The sequence below is a fragment of the Ursus maritimus genome, unplaced genomic scaffold (assembly GCF_017311325.1).
Source record: "Ursus maritimus isolate PB19 unplaced genomic scaffold, ASM1731132v1 scaffold_2, whole genome shotgun sequence".
Classification (NCBI taxonomy): Eukaryota; Metazoa; Chordata; class Mammalia; order Carnivora; family Ursidae; genus Ursus; species Ursus maritimus.
This window is the reverse complement of record NW_024424452.1, coordinates 77,238,482-77,251,303: the sequence shown is the minus strand read 5'-3', so window position 1 is coordinate 77,251,303 and position 12,822 is coordinate 77,238,482. Positions and strand designations below refer to the sequence as shown.

Below are 12,822 nucleotides of genomic sequence, written 5' to 3'. Positions count from 1 at the left end.
AGACTTTTTTTTTTTTTTTTTTTTTTGGCCAGGGACAGTATACTTTATTGATGGCATATGACAAGGTAGGGATCCCCTTCTTCAGGTCTGGGATGGAAACTGTGGAGGTTAGGAGATTCTTAGTGTGTTGGGAGATGAGTTGGGGTGAGGACTTCCCAGCAGCTGAGGGCCTCTCTTTTCCTTTTGCTATTGCTGGGGCTGGTGGTCCAGGGGGCTCTTACTACTTGGAGGCCATGTGGACCATAAAGTCTACCATCTGGTTGCTGTAGTCAAATTCACTGTCATACCAGGAAATGAGCTTGACAAAGTGGTCGCCAAGAGCAATGCCAACCCCAGCATTGAAGGTGGAAGAGTGCGGGTCACTGTTAAAGTCATGGGAGACAACCTGGTCCACAGTGTATGCCAGGATGCCCTTGAAGGGGGCCCTCTGATGCCTGCTTCACCCCCTTCTTGATGTAATCCTATTTGGCAGTTTTCTCCAGGTGGTGGGTCAGATCCATGACTGACACAATGGGAGTGGGGACACAGAAGGCCATGCCAGTGAGCTTCATATTCAGCTTAGGGATGACCTTGCCTTGGCAGTGCCAGTAGACACAGGGATGATATTCTGGGCAGCCCCTTGGCCATCACTTGACAGCTTCCCAGAGGGGCCATCCACAGTCTTCTGGGTGGCAGTGATGGCACGAACTGTGGTCATGAGTCCTTCCATGATGCCAAAGTTGTCATGGATGACCTTGGCCAGAGGGATCAAGCATTTGGTGGTGCAGGAGGCATCACTGGCAATCTTGAGGGAGTTGTCATACTTCTCACAGTTCCTGCCGATCACAAACATGGGGCCATCAACAGACGGGGCAGAGATGATGACCCTCTTGGCCCCACCCTTCAAGTTAGGGAGGACTCCTAATGGACTCCACAACATACTCAGTACTGGCATCACCCCATTTGATGTTGGTGAGGTTACTAGGTGCCCAATATGGCCAAATCCATTTACTCCAACCTTCACCATCCATCTTGGGGACATGGCTGGCACTTCACCAGAAGATGAGGTTGTCTGTCCAATAAGGAGGAGAAGAGAGCCCAGAAAGTCTTAGTAAATATGTGTCAAATGAATAAATGGAAGGTTGGAAAACGGAAAATACAAAATGCAAGGCTGTAAGAAAATGCCAAAACTCTAATTTTGTCTCATTTGTTCTGAGATATCTGATTGCACTGCTGGAGTTGAAGATTCAGTAGTGTGGCACCCCCTTCCTTAGACTCTTGCCAGTTGCTGACTTTGCTAAAGGGAAGGAAGCATTTCATTTTTGTTGGTGGTAATAACTAACTCTCCCTCTCTCTCCCAGATGATGTTTTGAGCCTTTCACCACCACCAAAGGGTCACTTCCATATTTCTTGGCAGGGCTTTTCCCTTTGACTAACACATGGGATTCTTCTGCACAGCTATGGATTTCCTGGTGGAGGAAGGGGATGTTGGAGTTTTCGATTAATGGCCTCTGTTTCCTTGGTGTGTAGGAGGCTAGACCATCTGGTGAGAGAAGGTGGAGACAAGGTGGAGATGATGAAACTTGGAACTGCCGCCCATTAGATTGGGAAATGTGGCTGATGACAGGAAACAGAGGGATCTTGAATACAGAGAAATGTCTGGAGAACACACAGTATCCTTGTAAGATGTTGGATGTGGGTTTTTTGCATAATACATCAGTAGTGCTGTGGTTTTGTTAAGAAGGAAGAATGAATTGAACTCAAATTCTCATTGTTAGAAAAGTAACAAGCAAAAAGTAATAACATGCTGTGATTTGCCTGTGGGGATCTTTGTTTTCCTCAAATAATAGGAACTGCCGTAGCCCACAAGGCAGGCTAATCATTAACACTTACCAAATGATCAGACATCCAGCAGATACATGGGGACAGGATAAGAACCCTGGGCCTTTTGGAAGGCAGAGCTTGTGCTCATTTCTTAATCCTGCAGAGCTTAATACTGAGGCTGAGATTTACCAAGCGCTCCTTGTGGGCACTGTACCATTACCAGGTAAACCCTCCTGAAGGACATCCACACATGGAGATCCCTTCCCGCTGGTGGTAGAAGAGGCTTTTGGAGACCAAAGGCCCAGGTTCAGGGGCGCCTGGGTGGCTCAGTCGTTATGCGTCTGCCTTCAGCTCAGGGCGTGATCCTGGAGCTCTGGGATGGAGCCCCACGTCGGGCTTGTCCACTGGGAGCCTGCTTCTTCCTCTCCCACTCCCCCTGCTTGTGTTCCCTCTCTCGCTGGCTGTCTCTCTCTCTGTCAAATGAATAAATAAAATCTTAAAAAAAAAAAAACAACCCTACCCCAGGTTTCTTTATTAAAAAAAAAAAAAAAAAAAAAAGGCCCAGGTTCCTACCTTCATCAGACTTCCCTAAACTTCAACAGTGAGATTTATTTTTGGAGCAGAAACTTGGATTTAGTAGAATGTCCAGGAGTGTGCTGTGATCATACTTTAGACAAGCCAGACTAGGAATATAAGAAGTCAGGTCAGGGGAGGAAGAGGAATTTTAGAGGTAATCCTGGGACTAGTAAGACTTGCCGGAGCAGTGAAGGGACATCTATAGGATTCAGGATCTATGGAATTTGGGAGACAGGGGATTGTTAGGGCACTTCTACAATGGAATATGGAGAAGTTTCATGGCAGAAGGGACAAATTGTTGCCCACACCAAAAGAAATGGAAGGAAAGGGGCACCTGGGTGGCTCAGCCATTAAGCGTCTGCCTTTGGCTCAGGTCATGATCCCAGGGTCCTGGGATCGAGCCCCGCATTGGGCTTCCTGCTCAGCGGGAAGCCTGCTTCTCCCTCTCCCACTCCCCTTGCTTGTGTTCTCTCTCTCACTGTCTCTCTGTCAAATAAATAAATAAAATCTTTAAATAAAAAAAAGGGAAGGAAAAAAAACATTTATGAGGTATTTACTATGTACCTGGGATTCATCTAATGCTTATCACATGCCACCAATGCATATCATTTATATCTTGCAATAGTTGTAAGAAAGTATTATAATGCTTCCCTTCTGCAAGTACAAAACTGGGGCCTGGAAAGTGAAGCCACTTGCTCAGGGGTACAAGCTAACAAGTGGCCAAGCTGAGATTTAATCCTTAGTCTCCTGACTCTATATCCAGAGCCCTTACCATGATCTCTCCCACCTGGGCAGGAGATTGTGGCAGCCAAACCATCAGGTAACAAGACTTTAGTCATATTCTAGCAAGGGGCCTGTGCTATGCATGCTTGTTAAATGTCTGCTGCTGAATAAATACAAAGCTCTCCTGCCTGTTGTGTAAGTTTCTGGATTCTACACATCACTCTGTGTCTCCTTCTGCCTCCTTTCAGAGAGCATTGGCCCAGTTGGTCTTCTCCACTGCTGTGGTCCCTCTTTGCTCTATGCATCTAAGAAGGAAGGGTCTTTCTTCTGTTTTCCAGGCTGTGAGGCACTAACACACTTGGTATCTCTCTGCTTGCAAAGCTGGGGAATGGTGAAAAAGTGAAAAGGAAGAAAAGGAAAGTCTACTTATCTATTTTCTCCCCCCACCTCCACTCAAAAGCCCTTTCTCAGACCATGGCTGAGGGTGGGGGGAGGCCTCCAGAGAAACATATATTTCTCCTGTGTCTGTGTCCTCATTTGTTAAATGAAAAATAGTTTTCTTTTTCATTTTTTAAAGGATTTTATTATTTATTTATTTATTTATTTTTTGAGAGAGAATGCATGTACACACACACACACACACACACACACACACACACACACGAGCAGCAGGGGAGGGGCAGGGGGGAGAGAGAATCTTAAGCAGGCTCCATGCCCAGTATGGAGATGGATGCGGCCCTTGATCTCATGACCCTGAGATCATGACCTGAGCTGAAATCAAGTCAGATGCTTGACTGACTGAAGCACCCAGGCACCCCAAGAATATAGTTTTCTTGAGCTGTGCCCTAATCTCTCCTGTATCCCTTTATAAATTGCTGAGGGCCACAGGCTTCTGAAAACAAGCTTCCTCCCCATTAAGTTGTTTAACCTATTTTTGAAGGATCCTGCTCAGCATCTCAAATGGGCCACCCTTGGTGCTGCTTCCTGCACTCTGTTCCATTAGGCAGGGTACTGCAGAGAAACAGAACCAATAGGATATACACATTGATTATAAGGATTGGCTCACATGATCTGGTGGCTAAGAAGTACCAAGATCTGCAGTCAGCAGGGCAGAGAACCAGGAGAAGCAATAGTGTGGTTCCAGTCCAAAAGCCAACAGTGCCAAGACCCAGGAAGAGTCCCTGTTTCAGTGCAAGTCTAAGGGCAAGGAAAGATCAGTGTTCCAGCTTGAAGGCCGTCAAGCAGGAGGAATTCTCTCTTACTCACGGGAGGATCAGTCTTCTCGTTCTATTCAGGCCTTCAACTGATTGAATGGACCCCACAGACACTGGGGAGAGTAATCTGCTTTACTTAGTCTACCTAGTCTACCCATTCAAATGTTAATTTCATCCGAAACACCCTCACAGACACACCCAGTAAATGTGTGACTAACTGTCTGGGCAACCCATGGCCTAGTCAAGTGACACATAAAATTAACCATCACGTATATCTTTGCCATCCTTCTTTGTTACCTCTTATGCCCTGAGGACCTTTCCATTCCTCTGATCCATATTCATATCCTACCCACTCCATGACATCACATGTAATTTTGAAGGAACGAAATCTTCTGGGATTCTTCACTGGTTATTTATGTCAATGTAACCCCTAGATTCTAAATTCCTAGATGCTGTTGACAAGGATTTTATTTATTAAACAAGAGATATATAAATCTATTGTATTTTCTGTATCTTAATGGCACATAGGTGGGCACTCAGTAAATACTGTTTAGGGCTACAACATTCAATCCAGTTGGAGAACATGTTTTCTGATAATTTGGATCCCAGGAAGGCAGCTGGGGAGGGTGAGTGTTAGTAAGCTTGAGAATGACACGGGTATCTCAGCCCTTCCCTCAACCCCGTGCAGGTCCTCACCCTGGGGCTCCGGGCTAGGGCAGAAAGGCAAGAACTGCTTCACTTCTTCACTCTTGCTGGGGGAGAAGAGCTGGATCTGAGAAGTTCCCTTTCGGGTCACAGTCATTCTGGCACACCTAGGAGATTTGCCTGCCTCCAACCACTAGAGCAGGGTTTCTCAACTTCAGCACTATTAGTATTTAGGCAAACAGATAATTCTTTGATGTGAGGGGCTGTCCTGGGTATTGTAAGATGTTTAGCAGTGTCCTTGGTCTTAATCTCTTAGGTGCGGGGTAGTTCCTGCACCCCCGTTGTAACAATCAGAGACGTCCCCAGATATTGGCAAATGTACCCTGGGCAGCAGACACATTTGAGAGCCACTGATCCTGGGCTTTGTTTTTTTTTTTTTTTACAAAGGAGAGTCACCTATGTAATCCCATCTGTGAATCAAGAAGGAACTTATTCTTTTATCTATTTTACAAAGCCGGTCCAGTGGCAGGAAAAGAAAGAACTTACATCTTCTGACTTTAAGCTTATAGCTCTTGCTCTTATGTATCTCCAACAAGTGGGTAAAAAGACCACTAGGAATGAGTGATTAAAGGAGAGAGTGAATTGACCCCACCCCGAAGGAGAGGTCAGTTTTGAGCTGAAGACTGAAAATCCTTATTAAATTACAAGTCTTGACAAAGGGATATCATTAGCCACTTTGCTATTTTCAGACTCTGCTTCTTAATTTTATTTGATGACCTTTCAGTTTGCCCTTTTGAAAGGGAAGACATTTAGATTTCCTTTCTTAGTGTCTAGTCTTATTTTTGACCGCTAGTATCTCCAAAACTTCCAAACCTTTGAAGAGGAGATGTAAGGTCCTAATAAAACTTATTCACTTCCTCTTGAAGATGCGTCACTGTGATAACCCTGTGTGCGCAGACTTGACAGTGGTGATTTCCAAGAAAACCAAAATACAATACTGCCTTTCAAAACAAAAGTTTGCACTAATTGTTATTGAGACGAGATCAGAAAACTAGACGTACTAAAAATAAACACCTGAAAGGCACACAATTTCTGAGACTATATTAATTATTTTGCTGTCTGTGTTTTGAAAAGAGAAAATGTAGTGTGTCTTTTTAAATTGGTAAATGAAAATAAAGACCTAGAGTTTGTTAAATGAGGGGTAAGAGTATACGTGAACTTAAGATTTTAATTACATTCTTCACTTTGGAAATATGATTCACCATGCTTGGGTATCAGACTTTAAATTCATCATATCAGGGGCGCCTGGGTGGCACAGCGGTTGGGCGTCTGCCTTCAGCTCAGGGCGTGATCCCAGCGTTATGGGATCGAGCCCCACATCAGGCTCCTCCGCTGTGAGCCTGCCTCTTCCTCTCCCACTCCCCCTGCTTGTGTTCCCTCTCTCGCTAGCTGTCTCTATCTCTGTCAAATAAATAAATAAAATCTTTAAAAAAAAAAAAAAAAAAATAAATTCATCATATCAGAAGCACGTTGTAATCAGTGATAATTATTATTATTAAATGAGAACTTACTCTTTGCCATGACAGTTCCAGGAGATTCAGTTTTACAGGGAGGCAACGTGCTGAGGCAGAGAGCAAGGCTTAGAGGGTTGTCAAGATCCTCCTTTTCCACATGTGTGAAAATGCCTTGGCCTTTTCTAGACTTTTGACCTTATGTAAATTATGTAGCCTCTTTGAGCCTCAGCTTCCTCCTTTGTAAAATGAAGTGATATTAACTCCTGTATTTGGGTTAACAATATCAATCTTTGTGCAGACTGAATGAAAAAAATGGTGTAAAAGCTTAATTAATAGTAAATTAGTATTTAATATTGATAATAATATTGCATAAAATTACATAATAATACGCTTTTGATAGTGTTAATTATTAATTAATATTACATAGTAACATTAAGTGATATGAAATGAAAATCATGTGGAAGAACAATTAACATAAGTATTATTATTAATTAATATTACAATTAATAATTATTTTTGAGTATGCTGAGTTGGTTTTGAACAGTTATGAACATTCCTTTTTTTAAAGATTTTATTTATTTTAGAGAGAGAGTCAGAGAGCATGAGTGGAGGGGGGGCAGAGGGAGAGAGAGAGAAGTAGACTCCCCGCTGAGCAGGGAGCCCGATGCAGGACTCAATACCAGAATGCTGGGATCCTGACCGAGCCAAAGGCAGACGCTTAACCAATGAGCCACCAAGATGCCCCAGTTATGAATATTCCTGATCAACAAGGTGGGTTGGTTTTTTGGGGTTTCTATAGTTTTCTCCAAGTTTGGTTTATTTATTTTTTGTATTTTTATTTTGAAAGTACTAGTGTTACTCTTCTATATTCTAAAGAAACTTTATGGACAGGGCCAATCTGTAGATATGAAATAAATGTCATTAAAAGATTGTAAATAGAATTTGTGTATCGCTGGTTATACTTATTCTGGAAAAGCTATCTGGATTGCATGTGACGATGGCATTTTTGAGGAAGTGCAGAACTAAATTGTAAGTCTGGGATGGTTCAATAAAATGTTCCTATTTGCTTGCTTTCTCTTCTCTCTCTCTCGCCTTCCTTCCCCCCTCCCTCCCTTCTTTCCTTCCTTCCTCCCTTCCTTCCTTCCTTCCTTCCTTCCTCCCTTCCTTCCTTCCTTCCTTCCCTCTTGACTCAAATGTCTCATGGTCAAACACACGTTTTTTTCTTTTGAAATTTCTTAGTAGTGAACAGAATGCTGTTTCCAGATGACAGGTCCTAGGGTACTGCCTGGCATTGGTGTCAATACTTGCTTGTTGAACTGAACAAGTTGCTCAAATCACGTTAAATTTGCTACAACTGTGGAATTGACTTTTCACTTGTCATATGAGGGGGAAAAATCCCCCAAAGTTCTAGTCTAATAGACAGTTTTATTTAACCTTGTATCATTTTCCATTTTTTTTGTATTTTATACATTGTTACGATCATACCGTACTCTATATTCATTCTGCTTTTTAAAAATGTTACAGCATAAGCGTTTGTAGTTTTTTCAAGCATAGTTTTAGGACGCATAATCGTTCCTTTGGTAAATAGCCTGCACTTTATATAATTGTTTACCTGTTATTGAACACTTATGTTGTTTTCCAGTGTTTTAATGCTGTAAAAAATGCTACAGTGGGGGACTTCTGGGTGGCTCAGTTGTGTACAACTCTTGATTTGGGCTCAGGTCATGATCTCAGGGTCGTGAGATCAAGAGCCGCATGGGGCTCTGCGTTCAACACAGAGTCAGCTTAAGATTCCCTGCCTCTTCCTCTGCTCCCACCCCACCCACCCGGTCCCAGCTCATGCACTGTTTCTCTCTCAAAAAAAAATAAATAAATAAAAATTCTACAGTGAACATCTTTACATATAGGGCATTCTTTTCTTTCTTTCTTTCTTTCTCTTTCTTTCTTTCTTTCTTTCTTTCTTTCTTTCTTTCTTTCAAGATTTTATTTATTTATTTGACAGAGATAGAGACAGCCAGCGAGAGAGGGAACACAAGCAGGGGGAGTGGGAGAGGAAGAAGCAGGCTCCTAGCGGAGGAGCCCGATGTGGGGCTCGATCCCAGAACGCCAGGATCACGCCCTGAGCCGAAGGCAGACGCTTAACGACTGCGCCACCCAGGTGCCCCTCTTTTCTTTTTTTGGTATTTCACGGTGTTTCCTCAAAAGAGCTTTCCATACATATAATTACTAGGCCAGAGGGTATAAAACATACTTAATAAATATTAATACTTAATACTTAAGGCACCTAATGTTTTAAGTCTCTTCATACGTACAGCCAAATTGGTTTCCGAAAGGTTTTAGCAGCTGCGTGTACAAATTCTTGCTTCCTTCCCCTTGACAGAGCTGGGCATTCTCATTAACATTTTTTGATATGTAAAAATATATCTCAATATTTAATATACACATTTTTAGATATTGATGAGGCCAAAATGTAAAAATATATTTTGCTAGCCATTTGAAATTCTCTGTGAATTTTCTCTTCTCTTCTCTTATTTCTCTGAGCTTGAGAATACCTGCGTTGCTCTGCCCTCCAGTGACCTAAGAGCTTTAGGATTGAATTGTTCAAGGAGGAAAGGAAAAGGAGTAAGAAGAGGAAGAGCTTTCCATTGCTTTATAAGTAATCAACCTCATATTTATACTTCTAATCTTTTCTTTTTTTTAAGATTTTTTTTAGGATTTTATTTATTTATTTATTTTATTTATTTGAGATATTTTGAGATAGGGAGCGAGAGTGAGTGAGAGCACAAGAATGGTTTCTATAGGTAGATCCTTTGAAGGGGTCTTATTGGATCACAGAATGTGCATTTAAAACACGATCATAATTCCAAATGACTCTCCGAAGTAGCCGGTAGTGTAGAGAAGGCTACCCATTTCCTCATACAACTGATAGTACATCAATTGTGGCTAATCCAGTCGGTGACATGGTAACCATGGCGTTTTCATTAGACTATTTACACGTTTTGGCCCTCAGTGAGATTGAACATCTCTACCCGTTTATTGTTTCTATTTCTTCTTCTATGAATTGCCTATTCAAATTCTGGACTCATTTTTCATTTGGTATGTTCGTCTTTTTCTTATTATATTACTGTTCTTATATACTCTGCATCTTTTGTCTGTTGTTTTTCTGTTTATGGTAACTTTTATCATAGAGAAGCTTTAAATCTGAATACAGTCAAGTTTTTCAATTCCTTTTTGAACTTTGCTTTTTACTTTTTTTAAAAAAGGCCTTCACTACTACAAGGTCCTGAAAATATTCTCCTATTTTTTCTTCTAAAATTTTTACAGTTTTGACTTTTATGTTTAATCCTTTAAACCATCTAGAATTTATTTGTGAATTTTTTTTTTTAAAGATTTTATTTATTTATTTGACAGAGATAGAGACAGCCAGGGAGAGAGGGAACACAAGCAGGGGGAGTGGGAGAGGAAGAAGCAGGCTCATAGCAGAGGAGCCTGATGTGGGGCTCGATCCCATAACGCCGGGATCACGCCCTGAGCTGAAGGCAGACGCTTAACTGCTGTGCCACCCAGGCGCCCCGTGAATGTTTTGTTTTTAAGTAGGCTGTAACTTTATATTAGTCCTCCAAATGATTAGGCAGCTTTCCCATACTATTATACTATTTATTGAAAAGCCTATCCTTTCCTATTTAAAATGCCAATTGTTACACACACACACACACACACACACACACACACACACTCACCCCTTCCTAGGCTCTTCGTTCTATCTTGTGATGGTTAAGAAGGAACAAGTTTTCAGAAACAGACTGAGTGTGAATTTCAGCTTTGATGCTTAATAATTCTGTGACCTCAGGTAACTTCCTTAACTGCTCTGTGCCTATTTCCTCCTGTGTAATAGTGCCAGCCACATAGGACCTTTGTAGGGTTAAAAAATTGATAAATGTAAAATGTTTGGAACAGTGCCTGACATGTTGGAAGCGTAACAGTAAGCGCTGATTATTATTTCCATTATTATTCTTAGCATTATTGTCATGTTTCACTGCTTTGTTTATCTTTTCTTGGTCAATATCACATTGTTTTTTGTCCTATAATTTTATGATGTATTTTGTGGAGGGCAAGTACCAATCTTTATGTTATTTCTCAAGACTGTCTCAAATATTCTTGTGCATTTTTCTTTGTATATTAATTTTAGAGTCAGGTAGGTTTCATGAAAAATGCTTTTGAATATTGGAATTGCATTAAATTGATCAATAATTTGGTAAGAATTGATGTTGTCATGATTAATCTTTATATATCAAATATTTATGGAGAAAACTACAAAACTTTACTGAATGACATTTAATAAGAGATGGAGAAATATATCAAGTTGATGTACGAAAAAGTTTGGTTTTTTGGTTGGTCTTTAAAGGGTAATCTTTGAGGCTCCTGGGTGGCTCAGTCAGTTAAGACTCCAACTCTCAATTTTGGCTCAGGTCATGATCTCCAGGTTGTGAGATTGAGCCCTGTGCAGGGCTCTATGCTCATCGGGGAGTCTGCTGGAGATTCTCTCTCCCTCTCTCTCCACCCCCTCCCCTGCTCACGCACACTCTCTCTTTCTAAGATAAATACATAAATCTTAAAAAAAAAGGTTCTCTCTCTCCCTCTGCCCCTCCCCCTCACTTGCTCGTGTGTTCTCTCTAAAAAAATAAATAAAGGATTATCTTTACTTTTAATTTTTTTACCTTTAATAATGTTACCTCTTTATATTCTTCAGGTTTGTTTTGTTACCCTTTATCTTTCTTTTTGAGTTGAAATTTGAACTAAATCATTTTTAATCTTTCTCATTTTTCAAGCAAACTAATTTAAAGCCATACATTTCCCTCTGAATACTACATTGTCCACACCCCCAGTTTTTGATATGCAGAACTCTTATGTTTAGATACCTTGTAGTTTCCAATTGTCCAAGACTTACTTAGAATTAGATTTTTAAACTTCCGTGTCATACAGTTTATTTTTTGACAATTTTATTCTTGAATCCTAATTATAGTATATTGTAGTCAGTAGATGTAGCTTGTATGTGACCCATTTTTTTGAATTTATTGAGATTTTCTTTAGTTCCCAGACTGTAATGAATTTTTCATAATGTTCCATGTGTGTTTGAAAAGAATGTGTACTATCTGCCTATTGTTATGAAATAATATCTGTCTGTCTACCTCTATGTATCTATCTAAAGAGAACAGTACATATAACAAATACCCATATACTTACCATACAGATTTAATAATTGTTAATATATTGTCTTATTTACATCTTTATGCTTAAGAAATAAAATATCACCACAAGGTGAAGACTTCTCCTGTATGGCTTGCCAATCCATTTCCTTTTCTCCCTTCCCAGAGATAACTACTATCTTGAATTTGCAGGAACACCTTCTGTTTCTTGAAATTTTCTCAATTTTCTTTCTTGTGATCCATCCAGAATTTCTACCCCTTAATTCAATTTGAGGAGTTTCTATTTTTTCCATAAGTTATTTTCACAAGCATTTAAAAAGTACTCATGAAAAAAGTTAATGTGTGTTTATTATGAGGCAGAATTTCTCCACATGTTTCATGTGTACTCATTTAAGCTTCATGACAAATTTCATAAGGCAGGTACCGTTGCCATTTTTACTGAAAAACTGAGAAGGCTAAGGAACAGGACAGTTAAGTAACTCATCCAAAGTCACACAGCTAGGATGTGGTGGGGGCTGGATGGGAAGGCTCTTCGGCGTGTTTTCAGAGGTGGCATAACTCTTCCACGAGCTCTCTTTCTATTGGATTCTGCTTCAGCATCTGTGAGAGGTTGGAGGTCCTGGCCATGCAATAAGACAACCAAAGAGAAATAAAGGTATAAGGATTAGAAAGGAAGAAACAGAACTCCCCTTTTCTCAGAAAATATGATTGCACTGTCTCAAAAGAATATATAGATAAAATTGCCATTTATATATTAAAAACATAAATTCAGCAAACTTTATGGATATAATATCAATATACAAAAGTAAATTAAAATTTTATATGCTAGTAACAAAAAGCAAATAAAACTTTAAAAATACTATTTGTAGTAACATCAAACAACAAAAGCAACAACAATAACAAATACCTAGAAATAACATTCCTGATTAAAATTAAAATAGGCCAATAAATGGAAAAAACATAGCAAGGTCATGAACTAGAGGACTCAATATTGTTAAAATGGCAATTCTGCCCAGATTGATTTATAGATTCAATGCAATTGAAAACAAATTTTAGTAAGATTTTAAAGAAATTCTGATAAGCTGAATCTAAAACACATATGGAAATGCAAAAATGCCAAGAATAGTTAAAACAATCTCG

General features: G+C 40.1%; 1 pseudogene; it reads right to left on the bottom strand.

The window, feature by feature from the left end:
• Window positions 1-2,181, bottom strand: LOC103668151 (annotated as a pseudogene).
• Window positions 2,182-12,822: the final 10,641 nt, after the last annotated feature.